This window comes from Myotis daubentonii, chromosome 18 (genome assembly GCF_963259705.1).
Source record: "Myotis daubentonii chromosome 18, mMyoDau2.1, whole genome shotgun sequence".
NCBI lineage: Eukaryota > Metazoa > Chordata > Mammalia > Chiroptera > Vespertilionidae > Myotis > Myotis daubentonii.
This window is the reverse complement of record NC_081857.1, coordinates 5,508,904-5,528,407: the sequence shown is the minus strand read 5'-3', so window position 1 is coordinate 5,528,407 and position 19,504 is coordinate 5,508,904. Positions and strand designations below refer to the sequence as shown.

Here is a 19,504-nt window from a genome sequence, read left to right as displayed (position 1 = left end):
AGAATCTTAAAAACAGCAAGAGAAAGAAACTCAGTTACCTACAAGGGAATACCCATACGACTGTCAGCTGATTTCTCAACAGAAACTTTGCAGGCCAGAAGGGAGTGGCAAGAAATATTCAAAGTGATGAATACCAAGAACCTACAACCAAGATTACTTTATCCAGCAAAGCTATCATTCAGAATTGAAGGTCAGATAAAGAGCTTCACAGATAAGGAAAAGCTAAAGGAGTTCATCACCACCAAACCAGGATTATATGAAATGCTGAAAGGTATCCTTTAAGAAGAGGAAGAGGAAGAAAAAGGTAAAGATACAAATTATGAACAACCAATACACATCTATCAACAAGTGAATCTAAGAATCAAGTGAATAAATAATCTGATGAACAGAATGAACTGTTGATTATAATAGAATCAGGGACATAGAAAGGGAATGGACTGACTATTCTTGCGGGGGAAAGGGGTGTGGGAGATGTGGGAAGAGACTGGACAAAAATCGTGCACCTATGGATGAGGACAGTGGGTGGGGAGTGAGGGCGGAGGGTGGGGCGGGAACTGGGCGGAGGGGAGTTATGGGGGGGAAAAAAAAGAGGAACAAATGTAATAATCTGAACAATAAAGATTTAATTAAAAAAAAATCCCCATTGTCATGAACATAAATGGAGGTTTTCAGCCCTAGTACACGCTGGATCAAATAAATAAATAAATAAATAAATAAATAAATAAATAAATAAAACCCAATAGTGTATTAATAACATTTTTTCGCTCATTTGCCATCCTGACAGTGCAAATACAAATTTGGTCTAAATGTACAGACTCTCAAGCAACAATGTACAGCCTTTCTTTGTCCTCCACGCTAAGAGATGTAAAAGTTTAAGGGTCAAACAATGCCAAAGGTACAGGCTTCAAAAGCCATCTAAGTTAGGGCATTCACTAGTTTTAGCTAAGACGCATTTGGAACACTGACAAGTGATCACTTATGTACAATACTGTGAAGTACATTTTTTGAAAAATAAAACTTTAGTGGAATAATCCTGAAGAATATACCAGAGGAACAACAGGTTACCAGTTTAAGGTATCAATCAATGTGTTTCAGCCAGGTTGAGTACGTGTTCTAAAATCTAAAACTTAGTTATCTATAATAATAAAAGCGTAATATGCTAATTAGACTGGACAGCTGAACGACCTTCCAGATGTCCTTCCGGACGACCTTTCAGACGACCTTTCGGATGAAGCCGGGGCTGGGAGGGCCGAAGCCCTTTGCATGAGTTTTGTGCATCGAGCCTTTAGTCTTTCCGTAATCCAAGAGCTTCCTATCATGTCAGTATCTATGTTATGAAGTAAAGGAGACTTAGGTGAAATGTTTTTATTTATCACAATTGCTGTGTCAATTGCCTAGGACCTCAACAGCGTCATGGAAGTCTGGGGAATGTTCATGCATAAGGTTATTGCCTTAGCTGACTTGAAATCGCTCCATACAATGGTACATATCACCCGCAGGGAAGCCTTTAAGAAAACAAACAGGATGAAACATGGGTTAAAGGAGGCAAATGCAGCATCTGCCTCTAGAGCTTTCAACTCAGGGATTCATTCTCTCAATGGTGAAATCTTGCAGAGGAGTTATTTTTCTTTCTCAAAATCCAGGGATGACAACATTCCTTATTCCAGATCTGGCATTTTTTCATCATCACTGTCTTGTGAATCATCATCTGTTCCATCTACTTCTGGTAAATCTACGTCCTCATCACCACCCATGTTGTTCATCACCTCAGAGAAACGATCAAAATTAGACATGTCTTCATCTGAATCATCTTCCCAGTCTTTCCAATTACTGAAGTCCACACTAAGCCAATTAAGATTTGCCCTTTCTTTTGTTAATCTTGGCCATGACTGGCCAGATTCTCCTTTCTGTAAACAACATAAAATTGACCTGTCTGTTCTTTAATGCTTGGAACCATTTGGATCAATACAGTGAAAAAGATCAATTTCATTTAAATATTTAAAATGATCACTTCCTCCAAGACAACTGAATGTAAGTTTGGATTTTTCAAAATTTATATTAACATCTTTACTGTCTTCAACACAAAATTCAACGAAGACACAGTCCCTTCGATCGCACCACTTGGCAGAAGCAGCTGCCTCGCCATTTTTCAGAAGGTTGGAAACAGGTCCAGGGGCAGCGGAAATTTCAGGTCTTCCCCCCGAGGAGGAACGGTTGCCATTGGCGTCTGGTGTTCGCCTCTGCTTTGAGAGATTCTGTACCACAGTTTTTTATCCACTCGTCTGCTGATGGGTACTTGGGCTGCTTCCAGATCTTAGCTATTGTAAATGATGTTACCATAAACACCGGGGTACATATCTTCTTTTGAATTAGTGTTCCGGGTTTCTTCAAATAAATTTTCAGAAGTGGAATCACTGGGTCATAGGCAGCTTCATTTGAAATTTTTTGAAGTAGCTCCATATTGCTTTCCACTGAGGTTGCACCGATCTGCATTCCTACCAACAGTGTACAAGGGTTCCCTTTCTCCACATCCTCGCCAAAACTTGTTTGTATATTTCTGGATGATGGCCATTCTGACAGGTGTGAGGTGATATCTCATTGGGTTTTTAATTTAATCTGATGATTAGTGACATTGATCACCTTTCCATCTGTCTACTGGCCATCTCTATGTCCTCTTTGGAGAAGTGTTCCACGGATTTTGGGTTGTTGTGTTCTCATTTTCATTTCTTTCAAGGCATTTTTTTTATTTCTTCCTTTATCTCATTGTTAACCCATTCATTGTTTAGTAACATGTAATTTAGCGCCCATGTCTTTATGTGTTTTTCAGTTTTCTTCTTGTGACTGATTTCAAGTTTCATGGTGCTATGTTCAGGGAAGATGCTTGATATAACGTCAACCTTCTTAAATTTTTGGGGCCTGTTTTATGTCCTAAAATGTGGTCTATCCTAGAAAACATTCCATGTGCCCTTGTAATGAATGTATACTCTGCTGCACGGGGTGAAGTGCTCTGAAGATACCAATTAAATCCATCTGATCTAATGTGTGACTTAAGGCCACCATATCTGTGTTAATTTTCTGTCTGGATGATCTATCCATTGATGTCCATGGGGTGTTACAGTTCCCTACTCTAACTGCATTACTGTCAATCTCTCCTTTCATACCCATCAAGATTTGCTTTATATTTTTCATGCTCTTATGTTGGGTGCATAAATGTTTACAAGGGTTATATCCTTTTTTTTTGATTGATCCCTTTTTCATTATGTAGTGTCCTTCTTTGTCTCTTACTATAGCCTTGGTTTTAAAGTCAGATATAAATATGGCTACCCCAGCTTTTTCTTCCTTTCCATTTGCATGAAATATCTTTTTTCCCATCCATTTACGTTTATTCTGTGTGTGTCTTTCATTTTGAGGTGGGTCTCTTGAAGACAGCATATACATGGGTCTTGTTTTCTTATCCATTCAGCTGCCTATCTCTTTTGACTGGAGCCATTTACATTCAGCCCAGCCGGCATGGCTCAGTGATTGAGCGTCAACCTATGAACCAGGAGTATCAATTACTGGTCAAAACAGATAGAGTGCTAAATATGTGTCTAATAAAGAGTTGGCTTTCCCAAAGGGTAAAATATGAGAGACCTTTGAAAACTGTGTAGTGCTAACTAAAAGATGAAGTAATCCCCTACTCAGTACTTTGTCTGGATTCATGGTTAGTCTCTGGATGGGCACAGATTGCTTCTGCTTAAAGCCCAGGCCACTGTTTCTGCCGGAACTTTCTCCCTAAAGGAGGCCAACTTCCTTCTTTAAACTCTACATGATGAATGAGTGGAAATAGGCTGAGAAATGGTTCTGTCAGTTACTGGAGCAGAGATGTTGGTTTAGCTCCATTAATCCATCATCCATTTTGGTTGGAAATCTGACAAAACATAAGAAAGCACAGCAACGTTTTGATCAAAACGCTAAGCAGAAAGGTCTGCTACTGTCTGTCACTAATGCTATCCGGGACCGACACAGTGTAGTTCTCATTAACCAATTATATCCTAAGAGTTAGACACGTGTGGGTGTGAGCATCAATGTTATTATGAGAAACGAAACGTTATACACGTAACATTGAGTGGTGTTTTTTTCAAGTAAAGTTAGCACTTATTAAATGCACATTATGTGATTTACACCTTTATATACATCATTTCATTTGCTCATCATGTAAGTCCTAGAAAGTAGCACTTTTATTCCCATTTTAAAGGGGAATAGAAGTTAACTATATTAATTTACTTGTCCACGGTCACAGTGCTAAGAAGTTACAGAATCGGGATTTATATCTAGGCCCCTGAACTTGAGAGCTTGTGTTTTTTCCATTATGTGGTACTGGTTCTTTGGAGAATGCAGGGATAGAGATAACAGCTGGAGTCCAAGGTTCTGGTAACATTAGTTTTTTTCTCTTGATAAAGAAACAAGGAGGGGAGAGGAGGAACGAGTCTACAACTGAGCCTTAAACTGGGATTAGTGGGAGTGGATCTTGCCTCATTTTAAGTTCAGCATGTTTTATTGGGTGGGAACGAAAGGTAGGAAATGAGATGTCTGCTTTGAGATGGGGGTGGAAGGTCCTGTACTTTCACGCACCCATTCAAGTGAGAGATAAAATATAACCAGTCAGGAGAGGGCATGGATAAAAGAAACTGAGACACATAACTGGCAAATACAACAGAGATAAAAGGGGCCAAGACCCAGAGGATTACAAAAAAAGGGACGCAGAGCTCATTGCCAAGCTGGAGTTATTTCTGTTCAGAGAGATACCAAAGTTCTTCCCTGGCCCTTCTTCCTTGGTCTTGGAAATGGGAAGCCCTGGGGGTCACTCATGCTCACTCCACTCCCTTCATGACTCCCTGTGTCCTTAGATCCATCCTTTTAAGGAAGGAGGCCCTAGCTGATATGTCTCATGGTTTATGCATAGCCCAGTCCTTTCATGTTTTGTGCTGTACATTGCTTGTAAGTTGCATTTTTGAAACCCCCACTGTAACTACTTCTGGGGATGGGAGATTCCTTTATAACCAGACCAGCTGGCTGCTCTCTGGCTGCCTGCTAAAGTAGATCGGAAGATGAGGCAGTAGAAGACCTGTGCAGAGAGGGCAAGGGAAGAACATTGAGAAGATTTGTGTCTGGGGATTTTTAGTCTCCAATCCTCCTTCATCTCATTCTGTCCCTAAGCAAGCAACCTTGGACAGCCTTCTCCGAGTCTTCTCCAGCTGCCTTATAAAATGTTAAACTTCCAATGGTATGATTTCGCATATTCCCATTACTTCTATTCTTAGAAATAAAAAAAGCTATGGTACCAGAGGGATCTTTTTTCTCCCTTATGTTCATTTTAAGTTTAATGGTTTTCATAACTCTGTAAACTGGTCTTCCCCAACCCCCACTAGCATAGTGAAATAAAGTGTGTGTTTATAGTTGCTTAGAAGTAATTAGCTTAGTTTAAGAATGGACTTAATGTAGCAAACTTTAGCTTAACAACTGAAATAGCCACCACAATAATGATGACACTGAGTATAATCAATGAACTAATTAATCTAGTTTAATTATCCATAGGAACACTTCTGGTTGTTAGAATTTCCAGGCAAGAGCATGATTCTAGAAATTCCTGGTTAGTAGCACCCCTTTGTTGACCCAATTCAAGTAGATGAGTCCAGGAGAAATGGTGGATGCTGGGTTTCCATCTCTGCTCCCAAAGGCAAATTTGTTACTCTTTCCCTAATTTCTTCCCATCCTGCCTTTCACATTTCCTCTCTTCCCCTCCTGCCCCCTCCCACCCCCCCCCCATAAGGCATTTAGACTGCTCCATTTGAGAATGAGTGTTGGATGGAGGATAGGAGCCAATCACCAATTGTGTTAATTCTAATTAATAGTCATTACAGGAGTTTTATTAAATAGGTGCTCAAAAAGTGTTTGTTGAATGAATAACTAATTTGCCTCAAGAAGGCAAGAAGCCCTGGCTGATGTGGCTCAGTTGGTTGAGCGTCGTTCCATACACCAAGAGGTCACTGGTTCAACTCTCAGTCAGGTTACATGCCCGGGTTGGAAGCTCAATCCCCAACAGGGGACATGCAGGAGGTAGCTGATCGATGTTTTTCTCTCACATCCATGTTTCTCTCTCCCTCTCCCTTCCTCTCTAAAAGAATCAATAAAAACATATTAAAAATAATATACAGTGGAGTAAAGACATTCTATTCAATAAATGGTGTTGGAAAAATTGGAGAGATACATGCAAAAAAAAAGAAACCACCTCCTTACACCATATAAAAGAATAAACTCAAAATGGACTAAAGAAATAATGTAAGGCCTTAAAGAAATCATAAAACTCCTAGAAGAAAACATAGGCAGTAAACTCTCTGACATTGCTAATAGTAATATTTTCCTGATATAGCTCCTTGGGCAGGCAAATAAATAAAAAATAGGACTACATCAAACTAAAAAGTTTTTGCACAGTAAAGGAAACGATCAACAAAACAAAAAGACATCCTACTGACTGGGAGAAGATATTCACCAACGATATATCCGATAAGGAGTTAATATCCAAAATTTATAAAGAGCTCATGCAACTCTTTAACCCTAAAAGAACCAAACACTCCAATTAAAAAATGGGCATAGGGCTTGAACAAACATTTCTCCAAAGAGAATATACAGATGGCCATAGACATATGAAAAGGTACCCAATGTCACTAATCATCAGAGAGATGCAAATTAAAACCACACCTGTCAGAATGGCTATCATCACTAAATCTACAAACAACAAGTATTGTTGAGGATGTGGAGAAAAGGGAATCCTCATGCACTGTTGATGGGAATCCAAACTGGTGCAGCCACTATGGAAAGCAGTATGAAAGTTAAAAAAAAAGAAAAGAAAAAAAGAATAACCTTACAACTCAGCAATTCCCCTTCTCGGTATTTATATGAAGAAATCCAAAACACTAATTTGAAAAGATATATGCACCCCTATGTTCATTAGAGCATTATTTGCACTAGCCAAGATATGGAAGCTACCTAAGTGCCCATCAGTAGACAATTGGATAAAGAAGATGTGGTACAGTCCTGGCCCAGTGGTTCAGTTGGTTGGAGCATCGTCTTATATTCCAAAATGCTGTGTATTTGAATACTGGTCAGGGCACATACCTAGGTTGCAGATTCAATCCCCAGTCAGGGTGTGTACAAGAGGCAGCCAATCAGTGTTTCTCTCTCACATCAATGTGAATATTTCTTTTCTCTCTCTCTCTCTCTCTCTCTCTCTCTCTCTCTCTCTCTCTCTCTCTCTCAATCAATATACATATCCTTGGGTGAGGATTAAAAAAGAAGAAGCTGTGATACTTATATACAATGGAATATTAATTGGCCATAAAAGAGAATGAAATCTTACCATTCGCAACAACTTCTATGGACTTAGAGGATATTATGATAAGTGAAAGAAGTCAGACAGAGAAAGACAAATACCATATGATTTTGCTTATATGTGGACTCTAACAAACAAAGTAAACAAATAAAACAGAAACGAACTCATAGATACAGAAAGCAAACTGATAGTTGCTAGATAAGAGGGGAGTTGGAGGGTTGGGTGAAAAAGGTGATGGCATTAAGAAGTCCAAATTGGTAGTTATAAAATAGTCATGGGGATGCAAATTACAGCACATGGAATTTGGTCAATAACATTGTAATAACTATGTATGGTGCCAGGTAAGACTAGACCTATCTGGTGAATCACTTCGTAAATTACATGAATGTCTAACCACCATTCTGTACACCTGAAACAAATCTTATATAATAAAAGCCTAATATGCTAAGTGTCCAGCCATTCAACCAATCAAAGTGTAATATGCTAATGATATGCTAAGGCCACTCAACCTCTTGCTATGACGCACACTGACCACCAGGGGGCAGATGCTCCAACCAGTAGGTTAGCTTGCTGCTGGGGTTGGGCCTATCAGGATTGAGTGAGATGGGCCGGACATGCCCTGGAGACCTCCCATGGTCCCTCCCCAGCTGGCCAACCTCCTGCATCCCTCCCCAGCCCTGATTGTGCACCAGTGGGGTTCTTCAGCCTGGCCTGGACCTCTTGCAGTCCGGGACCTCTTAGGGGATGTTAGAGAGCCAGTTTCAGCCTGATCCAGCAGGCCAGGCCGAGGGACCCCACTGGTGTACGAATTCGTGCACTGGGCCTCTAGAATAAAATAATATTGAGTGTCAACTCTAATTGACAAATTTAAAAATATATATAACTTGTCTCACTTAACATCACCAAGCAGTGACTTGAACTTCCTAGAAAGCCAGACAACAAAATATATAAATAACCGTAAAAAGGATCAGCATTTGATCCCAATAAATCTTAGGTAGCTATAGTATAGACTAGCCCAGTGGTTGGCAAACTCATTAGTCAACAGAGCCAACTATCAACAGTACAATGATTGAAATTTCTTTTGAGAGCCAAATTTTTTAAACTTAAACTATATAGGTAGGTACATTGTTATTAACTTAATTAGGGTACTCCTAAGCTGGCCTTTGCTAAAAACATCCTCAATCTGATTGAGGTCCGTTTGCTGAGGTCGACCCCTTCCAACTCTCCCATCCACACTCATCTATCCGAAACAAGTATACAAGACAAGTGTGGATGGGAGAGTTGGAAGGGGTCGACCTCAGGGAACGTACCTCAAAGCAATGTACCTCCCCTCCCCGCCCCTGCACCCCCCCCCCCCCACCGTGTGTCCCGTGGCCCGACCGACCGATACCCACCACTTCTTCTAACGCCACTTCTTCAAAATAGACTCGCCCAGGCCAAAAACCGACTTCTGCACATGGGCCACGAAGTTTCAATCACACTGTACGTGCACGCCCGCACATGGTATTTTGTGGAAGAGCCACACCCAAGGGGCCAAAGAGCCGCATGTGGCTCGCGAGCTGCGGTTTGCCGACCACTGGACTAGCCAATGATATATGAATGACAAACTAACAAGCCTAGATTTAAAAATCTAAAAGAGCTGCATGGAAAATACCCCACACTAGCCTAAATTCCTTTGTCAAAATGGTGCCTAATTCTAGCTTAAAGGATTTCATTTTGGGTGAAAATGAAGGTGCTGTGGTGTAACTCAGCACAGGATTGGATAATTGCCGCTGAAACAGAGTGAAGTGTACCAGAGCATCCAACAGAGTTGATAGCAGGAGCGGAAAATAAAGGATGGTGGAGGAGACATCAGACCTTTACTTTTAAAATTATGTCATTAGATTCTGGGACCACTGAACTCATCAAATGATGTTCACAAAGACTGTATAGCCATTTGTACATAGTGTGTTGGAGAAAGCCTATTCAATGCATGGGGATGGAGTCATCAGAACAGACCAACATAAGACAAACGAATCCAACAATAACGAAATGGAGTAGTAAATGGTTACAGGGCAAAGCCATCCGTGCCTTAAGAAGAGGAGCCAGCACAAATGTGATGGTTGGGAAATGGTTCCAGTTATCACCTTGGTGACTGTAGTGGTTATGCGTCCATTAGGCAAGTAGCTTGAGGAACTGAAATTGCTTTGCATGATATTGCCAATTTATACAATATTCCTTTAGAATCATCCACATATTTATCATTTCTGTTGCTTCTTTTTCTTTTTGCATCTTCAGCCCATCACTGGGATAATTTCGTTTTTTTCCCCCTGAAGAACCAACTTTTTTCTCCTAAGATCAGAAAAAGTGATAGAAATAGACAGTACACCCGCTGGTGTGGCTCAGTGGTTGAGTGTCCACCCATGAACCAGGAGGTCACGGTTCAATTCCCTGTCAGGGTACATGCTTGGGTTGTGGGCTTGATCCCCAGTAGGGGGCCTGCAAGAGGTAGCCGATCAATGATTCTCTCTCATCACTGATGTTTCTATCTCTCCCTCTCCCGTCCTCTCTCTGAAATCAATTGAAAAAGAAAAGAAGAGAAAAGAAATAAACAGCATAAAGTTTAAGAAAGAGGCAAAACTGCCTTTATTTTTAGATGGTCTGATTGTATATATAGAAAATTCTAAGGAATCTAAAAAAATACCCTGCTGGAATTAATAAGATCATTTAGAAAATCATGGAGTATGAAGTCAGTATACAAATATCAATTGTGTTTTTATACATTAGCAGTAAAAAATTGGAGAATAAAATGTAAAAATATTATAATGGTATCAAAACCATCAAACACTTAGGAATAAATTTAATAAAAGTGCAAAATGTCTACACTGAGAAGTATAAAACGTTGTTGAGAGAAATGAAAGGAGGCATTGCGGGCAAGTGTCTCCTGAAACGCCTGGCTCAGCCCAGGGCGCTCTTTCCTCTGGCCCACGCGAGAACATTGCAACGCTTCAAGGGACAACTCAGGTCTCCCCTGCACTTCCCTGTCCCCACCCTCCGCAGACAGCCTTGCTCAGAACCCACAAACAATCCAGGCTGCAGGGCGTGACTGCTTGACTTCCCTGCCCTCCTGTTTGCACATGTATCTCCCTCTGCCTGTTTCTGGGAACCAGTTCCCCGCCCTCCCGTCACTGAGGCTGGTCTCAGCTCCTTCCATAACTACACTCTTGGTTCCGTTTCTCCTGTATTAGTCCTTTAATTGTTTGTTTCCTTCTAAAACAAGGCACTGAGCTCCTACTAAGCGCATGCTGTTATGCCCGATGCTGGGAATGTAGCTGTGACCATGGAGATGGTCAAGGAGCTCCCATGCGAGCGAGAAGAATCTTCCTTACTGGATTTCCAATGTCTTTCAAGTGCCTCCATCATCACAACCTAAAACCGCATTCAGTCCTCTCCCTCCTGAAAAAAAAAAAAAATTGTGGCACCTCCACACAATGGAGTTCTGTTCAGCAACAAAAATGAACAAACTACAGATACGCACAACATGAATGCATTTCAAAAGCAGTATCCTAAGTTAACGGAGCCCGGCACAAAGGGCTGTGACTGTATGACTCCATATGTACGGAACACTAGGAGAGGCAGAATGACAGTGATGGAAATCAGATCTGTGCTTGCCAAGGGGCAGGGAAGGGCTGGGGAAGGGGGTTAGCTCTCCAGAGGCAGGAGGAACTCTGGAGGTGATAGAAATGTTTTCTATCTTGATCGCAGTGGTCATTGTGGAAACTTAGCGAACCGTGTACCTTGAGTGGGTGAACGTTATCGTATGTAAATTACTCCTCACTAAAGATGCTTAAAAACGCAACCTCATGAGGAGAGGCATGATTATTCCTATAGTACAGGTGGGGAAATTGAGATCAGAGAGGCGATATTAACCTGCTTAAGCTCACACAGCAAGTGAGTGGCAAAGACAGAGTTTGAGCCTCCATAGGTTTTTAAAAATCTTTATTGTGGAAAGTATTACATATGTCCCTTTCCCCCCATCGACCCCTGCTAGCCTGCCCCTGCCCTGAACCTTCATATGTTTTCCATGCAAAAAGCCATGTTCTTTCTGTTACACAAAGAACTTAAAAACGATGCGTGTGTATTTAGGTGTCACGCAGGCATTATCTGCTTCTTCAACGAGTGCGGAAGCTCTTCGAAGGCAAGGCTTTCATCCATTCCCCTTCCCAGGTCTGGCTTACAGAATGCTCTGGAGCAGGGCCAGGCAGTCTGTAGACCCGAGCTTGCCACCACTGTGTGCAGGGACTTGGCATGGGCTACAGGTGGGCCCGAGGTACGGAGCCCCCCCCTCTGAGCATCTGGAGCTCCTGGACTCAGCGAGTTCCCCGTGTTTATCCCCGGGTCTGTGCAAACATCACCACTTTCCATTCTGACTGACATAGCAAGTGCTGTGGAACTCAAATGTGAGAGAGGGGGGACTCTGCTGAATGCTCTGGGTCCGTGGTCGGCAAACCGTGGCTCGTGAGCCACAGGCGGCTCTTTGGCCCCTTGAGTGTGGCTCTTTCACAAAATACCACGTGTGAGTGCGCACATACAGTGCGATTGGAACTTCGTGGCCCACGCGCAGAAGTCGGTATTTTGTGGAAGAGCCAGTATTTTGTGGAAGAGCCATACTTAAGGGGCCAAAGAGCCGCATGTGGCTCGCGAGCCGCGGTTTGCCGAGCCGCAGTTTGCTGACCACTGCTCAGGGTCAAGGACCCATGGGGAGGAGCTTGCTGCAAGAGAGAAAGGGAAGGATGTAGGACGGATTGGAGTGAGATGAGATGGCTACGTGTTCGGGGACAGGGCGCAGAGCCCCAGGCTGGAGCTGGGTTTGTGGGGTTGTGTCTGAGAGGGAGATGGATGCTTTTCTGGTGCGGGCCTGGCACTGGGGCTAAGTGGCGTGGGGGTGAGCCCCGCGGGACAGAGCCCCCTGTTCAGATCTCACACAGCACTCACTGTATGCTTGTAGGAGAGGGTAGGGGAGGAAAAGTGTGTGTGTAAGAACATGCTATTCCTGGGCCTTGCGGCTGAGGGTCTTGCTGGATGTCGGGAAGGGTCAGTCTCCAGTGAAGTCTGGCTTTCCTTTCATAGGCATTTGTTCCCGGCCCCTGGCCGTCTCCCCTGGTATGTGGGGGGGCACATCCGTGGGGACAGTTCCTGTTTCCCTGCCTTTGCAGGCCCTTGCCTTCCTGAACGTGATATGATTGTTTCTCTGGGCACAGTGCAAAGATGCCAGTGGAGAACGGAAGTATCTCACGCCTCAGCAATTTTTTAAAAGCAAAAAAGAAAAGGCTATTTATCCTGGGAAACCTGGCCCTGGAGCGGGAGAGGAGACACTGTGCAGGGCCCATCAGTCACCCCAGGGCCAGATGCCCAACGTGGGAGCCACCTGACTCCCACCAGCCGCTAAGCAGCGACAATTATCCCAAGTTCCTTCTTGCTCTCAAACTGCCTGATTCATGCTGTTCCCCCTGGGGGTCTTGGGACTTGGCAGCAGAGGGCTTTATCCTCTGCCTCCCCTCTTTCCACATCCTCACCCCCTTTAACATTCATTCACTTGCTCATCAAATATTTCTCGAGTCTCCACTATGTGTGTACTGTGCTAAATATTGAAAATACAGCATCGCTTAAAAGAGACGCCATCCTGTGCCTCGTGTGTTTATCGACTGATGAAAAGATGCTCCAGTGTGTGCAGGTCTCGCTGTACCAGGCACGGAAAGACAGAAAATACGGAAACAGAGAAATGACAACACGGAGGAGCGTAGGTTAAATGCCACTATCCCAGCAGAGTGTCTCTGGCCAGATCTGGAGTAGATGGGCTCTGGAGTCCTGGGCTCCCCTGGGGGCATAGCTCTTTTCCTTCCCCCTTGGCCCCCCCCCCGGGGCCCCCCCCCCCCCCCCGCTGGTATCACCTCTGCTGCTGCAAACTAGCAGACTGAGTTCCTTGAGAGTAGAATGGTCTTGGCCAACTTCTACTCTACATCTCTTCTGGCCCTAGCACCGCTTCTGAGACACAGTGAGCTGTCAGACATTTGTTGAATTGCAAACAATTGTGAAGCCTGAGCTCAGGTTCTGTGCAGGTTGAGGCTGTTAAGGGAAGCAGCAGGGGAAAGAAACCCCGTGGCTCTCAAGTAGCCTGCGTGGTGACATGGAGAAGCAGCTGCCTTGCTGGGACTTCAGGGGTGAGTGGGGAGCTGGGAGAGTCGGCAGGACTGGGGGCTGCTGGGGTCTAGAAGCCCCTGATACCTGATCTTGCAGGAAAACCAGAGTCAGGGTATCTTATCTGATGATTCCATTTAAAGAAACTCATCATGGCCTCAGGAAAACCAATGAGCTAGACACTGAAGGGGGAGGAAACATCTTTATGTTACCTATAAACTTTGCTAGCATTTAATACTATGAAAATGCTATATAATGTGGTTTTAATATGCCCATTTTATTTATTAAAAATTTTAATCCTACTCAAAGATATGTTTATTGATTATTAGAGAGAGAGGAAGGGAGAGAGAGAAACATCTATGTGAGATAGAAACATTGGTCGGTTGCCTCCCATATGTGCCCTGACCGGGAATCAAATCCATCATCTTCTGGTGTACCAGACGATGTTCCAACCAACTGAGCCAGCTGTCCAGGGCATATGCCTGTTTTAAAGATGAGACGATTCAGAGGGGAAAAGTAACTAAATGAGCTTAGTAAACAGTGATTCAAATTCAAGTGTGAGTGTAAATTCTGCTCTCCATTGCAGCCACTCAATTCTGTCATTATTTATTGAGCATCTAATAAGTACAAATCTCTGTGTTAGAGTATTAAAGATTTAAAAAGGTATAGGGCACGGGTCTTATATTTCAAGAGGCTATCATCTAGAATTGAGTTTGGGGTGGGTGAGTTAGTTGGTGCAAGATAACTGAGATAAATTCAAGACAATAGACCATCCTGTACAGACACACATGTTTGTCCGTATGAAAATATAGCGAACAAATGATTTTTTTTTTTAATTAAATCTTTATTGTTCATATTATTACATTTGTTCCTTTTTTTCCCCCCCCATAACTCCCCTCCTCCCAGTTCCCGCCCTACCCTCCGCCCTCACTCCCCACCCACTGTCCTCATCCATAGGTGCACGATTTTTGTCCAGTCTCTTCCCACATCTCCCACACCCCTTTCCCCCCCAAGAATAGTCAGTCCATTCCCTTTCTATGTCCCTGATTCTATTATAATCAACAGTTTATTCTGTTCATCAGATTATTTATTCACTTGATTCTTAGATTCACTTGTTGATAGGTGCATATTTGTTGTTCATAATTTGTATCTTTACCTTTTTCTTCCTCTTCCTCTTCTTAAAGGATACCTTTCAGCATTTCATATAATCCTGGTTTGGTGGTGATGAACTCCTTTAGCTTTTCCTTATCTGTGAAGCTCTTTATCTGACCTTCAATTCTGAATGATAGCTTTGCTGGATAAAGTAATCTTGGTTGTAGGTTCTTGGTATTCATCACTTTGAATATTTCTTGCCACTCCCTTCTGGCCTGCAAAGTTTCTGTTGAGAAATCAGCTGACAGTCGTATGGGTATTCCCTTGTAGGTAACTGAGTTTCTTTCTCTTGCTGTTTTTAAGATTCTCTCTTTATCTTTTGCTCTTGGCATTTTAATTATGATGTGTCTTGGTGTGGTCCTCTTTGGATTCCTTTTGTTTGGGGTTCTCCGCGCTTCTTGGACCTGTAAGTCCATTTCTTTCACCAGGTGGGGGAAGTTTTCTGTCATTATTTCTTCAAATAGGTTTTCAATATCTTGCTCTCTCTCATCTTCTGGCACCCCTATAATTCTGATGTTGGTACGCTTGAAGCTGTCCCAGAGGCTCCTTACACTATCCTCGCATTTTTGGATTCTTTTTTCATTTTGCTTTTCCGGTTGGATGTTTTTTGCTTCCTCGCATTTCAAATCATTGACTTGATTCTTGCGCTCCTCTGGTCTGCTGTCGGGCGTCTGTATAATATTCGTTATTTCAGTCCGTGTGTGCTTAATTTCTAGTTGGTTCCCCAATATAAGATCGAGGGTCTTATTAGTTTTCGTGTAGAGCTCATTAAGTTTATCGGCAGCTTCTAAACAGTTCTTGAGAGACCTTAAAAGTGTGGTTCTGAACTCTATTTCTTCCATTGACAATTTTGTCCTGTTTCTTTGTCTCCGCATTTTGTTATGCTTCCTTGGTGCACCCCCTAGTGGTCTTTGTTCGCAGTCTTATAGATAAATCTTGATTGCTGTAGCTAATTCCAGGGAGGGTTTGACCTCCAGGCCAAGTGGCTATGAGATTCAGCTGTGTCAGCGGTGAGAGAACTTCTGTCCTCTAGGGAGGTGCTAATCTAGCCTTTGCCTGAGGCTATCCGGCAAATGCCTTTGCCTGAGGCTATCCGGCAAATGCCTCTGTGCAGGGCTTGGGCAGGGCGGGTCGAACAGGATCAACAGTGTGGGCCGGAGAGAGCAGTTATGGCGGCTCTCAGTCCTGTCCCAAGGGGCTCTGCCTCTCTGAGTCCCAGCACCCGCTGCAAAGCTCGGAGAGAAAGCTGCACTCGCTCTGACCAAAGCCAGACAGTCCCGCTTCTTCTGCCTGAGTCTGGGTCCCTAAAGACTCGCCCGGATCTGGAGCTCAGAGTCTGCGACTCCCTCCCGATTGAAAACAACAACCGCGCCCTCCGCCGCCAGCCCGCTCTGCGCACTCCGCACCTCAGAATTTGACTTCAGCACTGCGCCTCCTCTGAGTGTCCGTATGCATTTCTCTTTCCTCCTAGTTGTAGGACTTCCACTCAGCCAGCGCCCCTGTGGTTCTGGGTGATGTCCCTTCCGTTTTTTGGTTTCACTTTTGAAGTAGTTGTTCAAAGCAGCAAACTCCGGCGTTAACCTATGCCGCCATCTTGGTTCCCTCTCAAAAAAAAAAAAAAGATTTCTTCGCGAACAAATGATTAATTGCAACTGGGAAGGCAGGGGAAAGTTCCTCAGAGGAGACAGACATTAAAGAAAAGGTAGGATTCTGAGTTTAAGAAGGAAATCTTATGTTTGTTTCTAGCCCTACCCATTGTTTAGTCCTGGGCAAACTACACACTATTGGCCTTCTTAGGTGTGGCAAGGATCGGAATACAGCTATTTTTGGCAATTTACATGGACTCAGACTTAATGAAACCTAAATCGCGATATACTGCATTTGTAACCAAAAGGACAATTCAGAAAAAATTTTTATCTAACGGATTGGACTCACTGAAGCTAACTTCCTAAGCAATTAAATGGGATGCAAATGCTCTGTGAACAGCAAAAGGCTGTTCATATGTGATACGCCACCAAGTCAGTCACCCAGCACTCCTGCTCTTCATTTATGCTGCGGTGCCATTAATTTTTGAACCTAAATAGAGGATTTGGTATCTATGTTATTTTTCTCCTTATTATCATTTCAAATTCTGACTCTGAAAAAAATGTTTTTTTAAAAAATATATTTTTTATTGATTTCAGAGAGGAAGGGAGAAGAAGAGAGAGAGATAGAAACATCAATGATGAGGGAGAATCATTGATCGGCTGCCTCCTGCATGCTCCCTACTGGGGATCGAGCCCACAACCCAGGCATGTGCCCTTGACCGGAATCGAACCAGGGACCCTTCAGTTCATAGTCTGACACTCTAGGGGGTCCCTCAGCCTGGCTTGCACCCTCTCCAATCTGGGACCCCACAGGGGATGTCTGACTCCTGCAGGATCGGGCCTAAACTGGCAGTTGGACATCCCTCTCACAATCTAGGACCACTGGCTCCTAACTGCTCGTCTGCCTGCCTGCCTGATTGCCCCTAACTGCCTCTGCTTGCCAGCTTGGTCGCCCCCTAACTGGCCCCCTGCCAGCCTAGTTGCCCCCTAACTGCTCACCTGCTGGCCTGATCACCCCCAACCACCTCTGCCTTGGTCCCACCACCATGGCTTTGTCTGGAAGGAAGTCGGACGTCCAGAAGATGTCCGGTCAACCTGGTTTAATTAGCATATTACCCTTTCATTAGTATAGATTCTTAGCTTCATTTGTGCTGAACACTGATGAACATATTCCTGTGTTTTCATCCAATTTATTGTTAAATTGTTGCATAGAACAGGCTGAGGCCAGCGACAGAGGCAGGCAGCAGAGGGCCTGAACTGTCTGGGCACAGCTGTCTCCTACAGTAGCTGGCAGTGCTTGGCATGGACACTCCAGGAAGCCCAGTGACACAAATTGGTAACAAACTCAGCTCCTTCCACTCAGAACGGCCCGGGCCAACTGACCAACCGCCCTCAAGTGTTGTATGGAGACTCTGCACCAATGACAGCCACATCTCTGAGTATTCGACCCGCTTTCACATTGATGATCTCATGAATAATCGCATGAATCTCATGAAAGAGGGCTTGTAGATGTTGCCATACTGATTTTCAGAGAACGCCGACAAAGTGAACGCTGTCAGAAATGAAGTAACTCCTTGAGGCTCCTGTAGCAGTAAGTAGGAGAGCTGGGCCTCAAATATTCTGATTCCCAGACCTGGGGTTTTGGCATTTGCCTAATAATAATCGCCATTTTCATTGAAACTTAAAATAGTTATTTTTCTTATTGTCACTGCCCACCCTTGTGCGGACTGGCCGGTTGCATCTGCCCACTAGACTCTATGATCCCTGAGGGCAGGGACCATGTGGTCCTAGTTACAGCTGCACCCTCTGTGTCTGGTGGTCAGCACAGTGTATGTGCCCAATGAATGTGTGTGGAATAAATAAAGGATTAAACGAAGCTATTATATACAGTGTAATTGTCAATAATAATTCTTATTTTAATTAGCAGGGTTTAAACTTGCTACCTTCCTAAGCACTGAGTAAATACAGCAATATGGCCATCCACTTCCTCTTCACAAAGAACTCAAGACACCTGCTCACCACACTGTTTATTCTCACAGGCACTTGGACAATAGGCAGGGGCTAGTGCGCTATTCTCATGTCATCCACAAGAGCAGAGAGATTCTTTATCTCACCCAAGAGGGCGCAGACGTGCGCAGGAGCAGCTGTTAGCAGATTTTGTTTCTTTATATCCAGTCCATCGCTGAGACTGCTAAATCCGACTGAAGTATCGGAGCCCCACGCTGCTTCTCAAGGGCCCGCAAGGCTCCCAGAGCGAATTCCTGGAAATGGCTGCATAATTGTGCACAAACAGCTGGCTACCTCCCGGCAGAACTGGCTGCAGCCAGTTTAGTCACTTGCTGCAAACGTCAGCGACATTCCTCATATTATAATAGCAAGTAGACCTATTTCTGAGGAGATGCAGGCCAGGCCTGGCTGGTTTAGGAGGATTCAGGGGCAGACAGAGGTCTGCAGTCTAAGGAATGAGAGATTTCAGAGCCAGGCCTGGGTATCAGATTTGGTGAGTCTGTGACAGATGGAGCACGTGCTTTGCAAGTGGCAAGAAGGATTCGCCAGTGAAGGTAAAGCAGGCGTGGACAGAGGGAACCTTGAACCCCGCTCAGGCGCTGCTGCTGTTCTGAGGATAGCAGCTCCTCTCCGCAGCCCGAGGTTGGCTGCAAACGATTGCTCTCCGTTCCCACAAGCGGGAGGGGGCCTGCAAGGCAGAGGTGGGGGCAGCCTGCCCAGGGGGAGTCAGGCCATAGCCTAGCTTTAAAAAGAGTATACTTTTTAATTAAATATTTTTGGAAAGAATTACAAAGTTCCACAAAAAGCTACAAGTACCATAGAGGTAAGTATTTTCCCTTAACTCTTTGAGAATAGGTTGCCAACCTGCTTCCTTTTACCCTGAAAACTTCGGTGTGTGTATTTCTTACACATCTCTTAAATTCTGCTGCCCTCCAGCAATACAAGCAACGCAATCTGAAAATTAACCTTAATACATAACTGCCATCAGACCCCATTCAAAGTTTTGCAATAATATCCTTTATAGCAAGACTAGAGGCCCGGTGCACGAAATTCATGCATTCATAGGGGATGGATCCCTCAGCCCAGCCTGCACCCTCTCGCAGTCTGGCAGCCCTCAGGGGATGTCCGACTGATGGTGGGGAGTGGGCCTAAGCCATCAGTTGGACAGCCTTAGCGCTGCTGCAGTGTGAGCCTGGCTTCTGGCTGAGCG

General features: G+C 44.0%; 1 pseudogene; it reads right to left on the bottom strand.

The window, feature by feature from the left end:
* Window positions 1-1,295: 1,295 nt before the first annotated feature.
* Window positions 1,296-3,702, bottom strand: LOC132221067 (prostaglandin E synthase 3-like; annotated as a pseudogene).
* Between the last annotated feature and the right edge of the window lie 15,802 nt (window positions 3,703-19,504).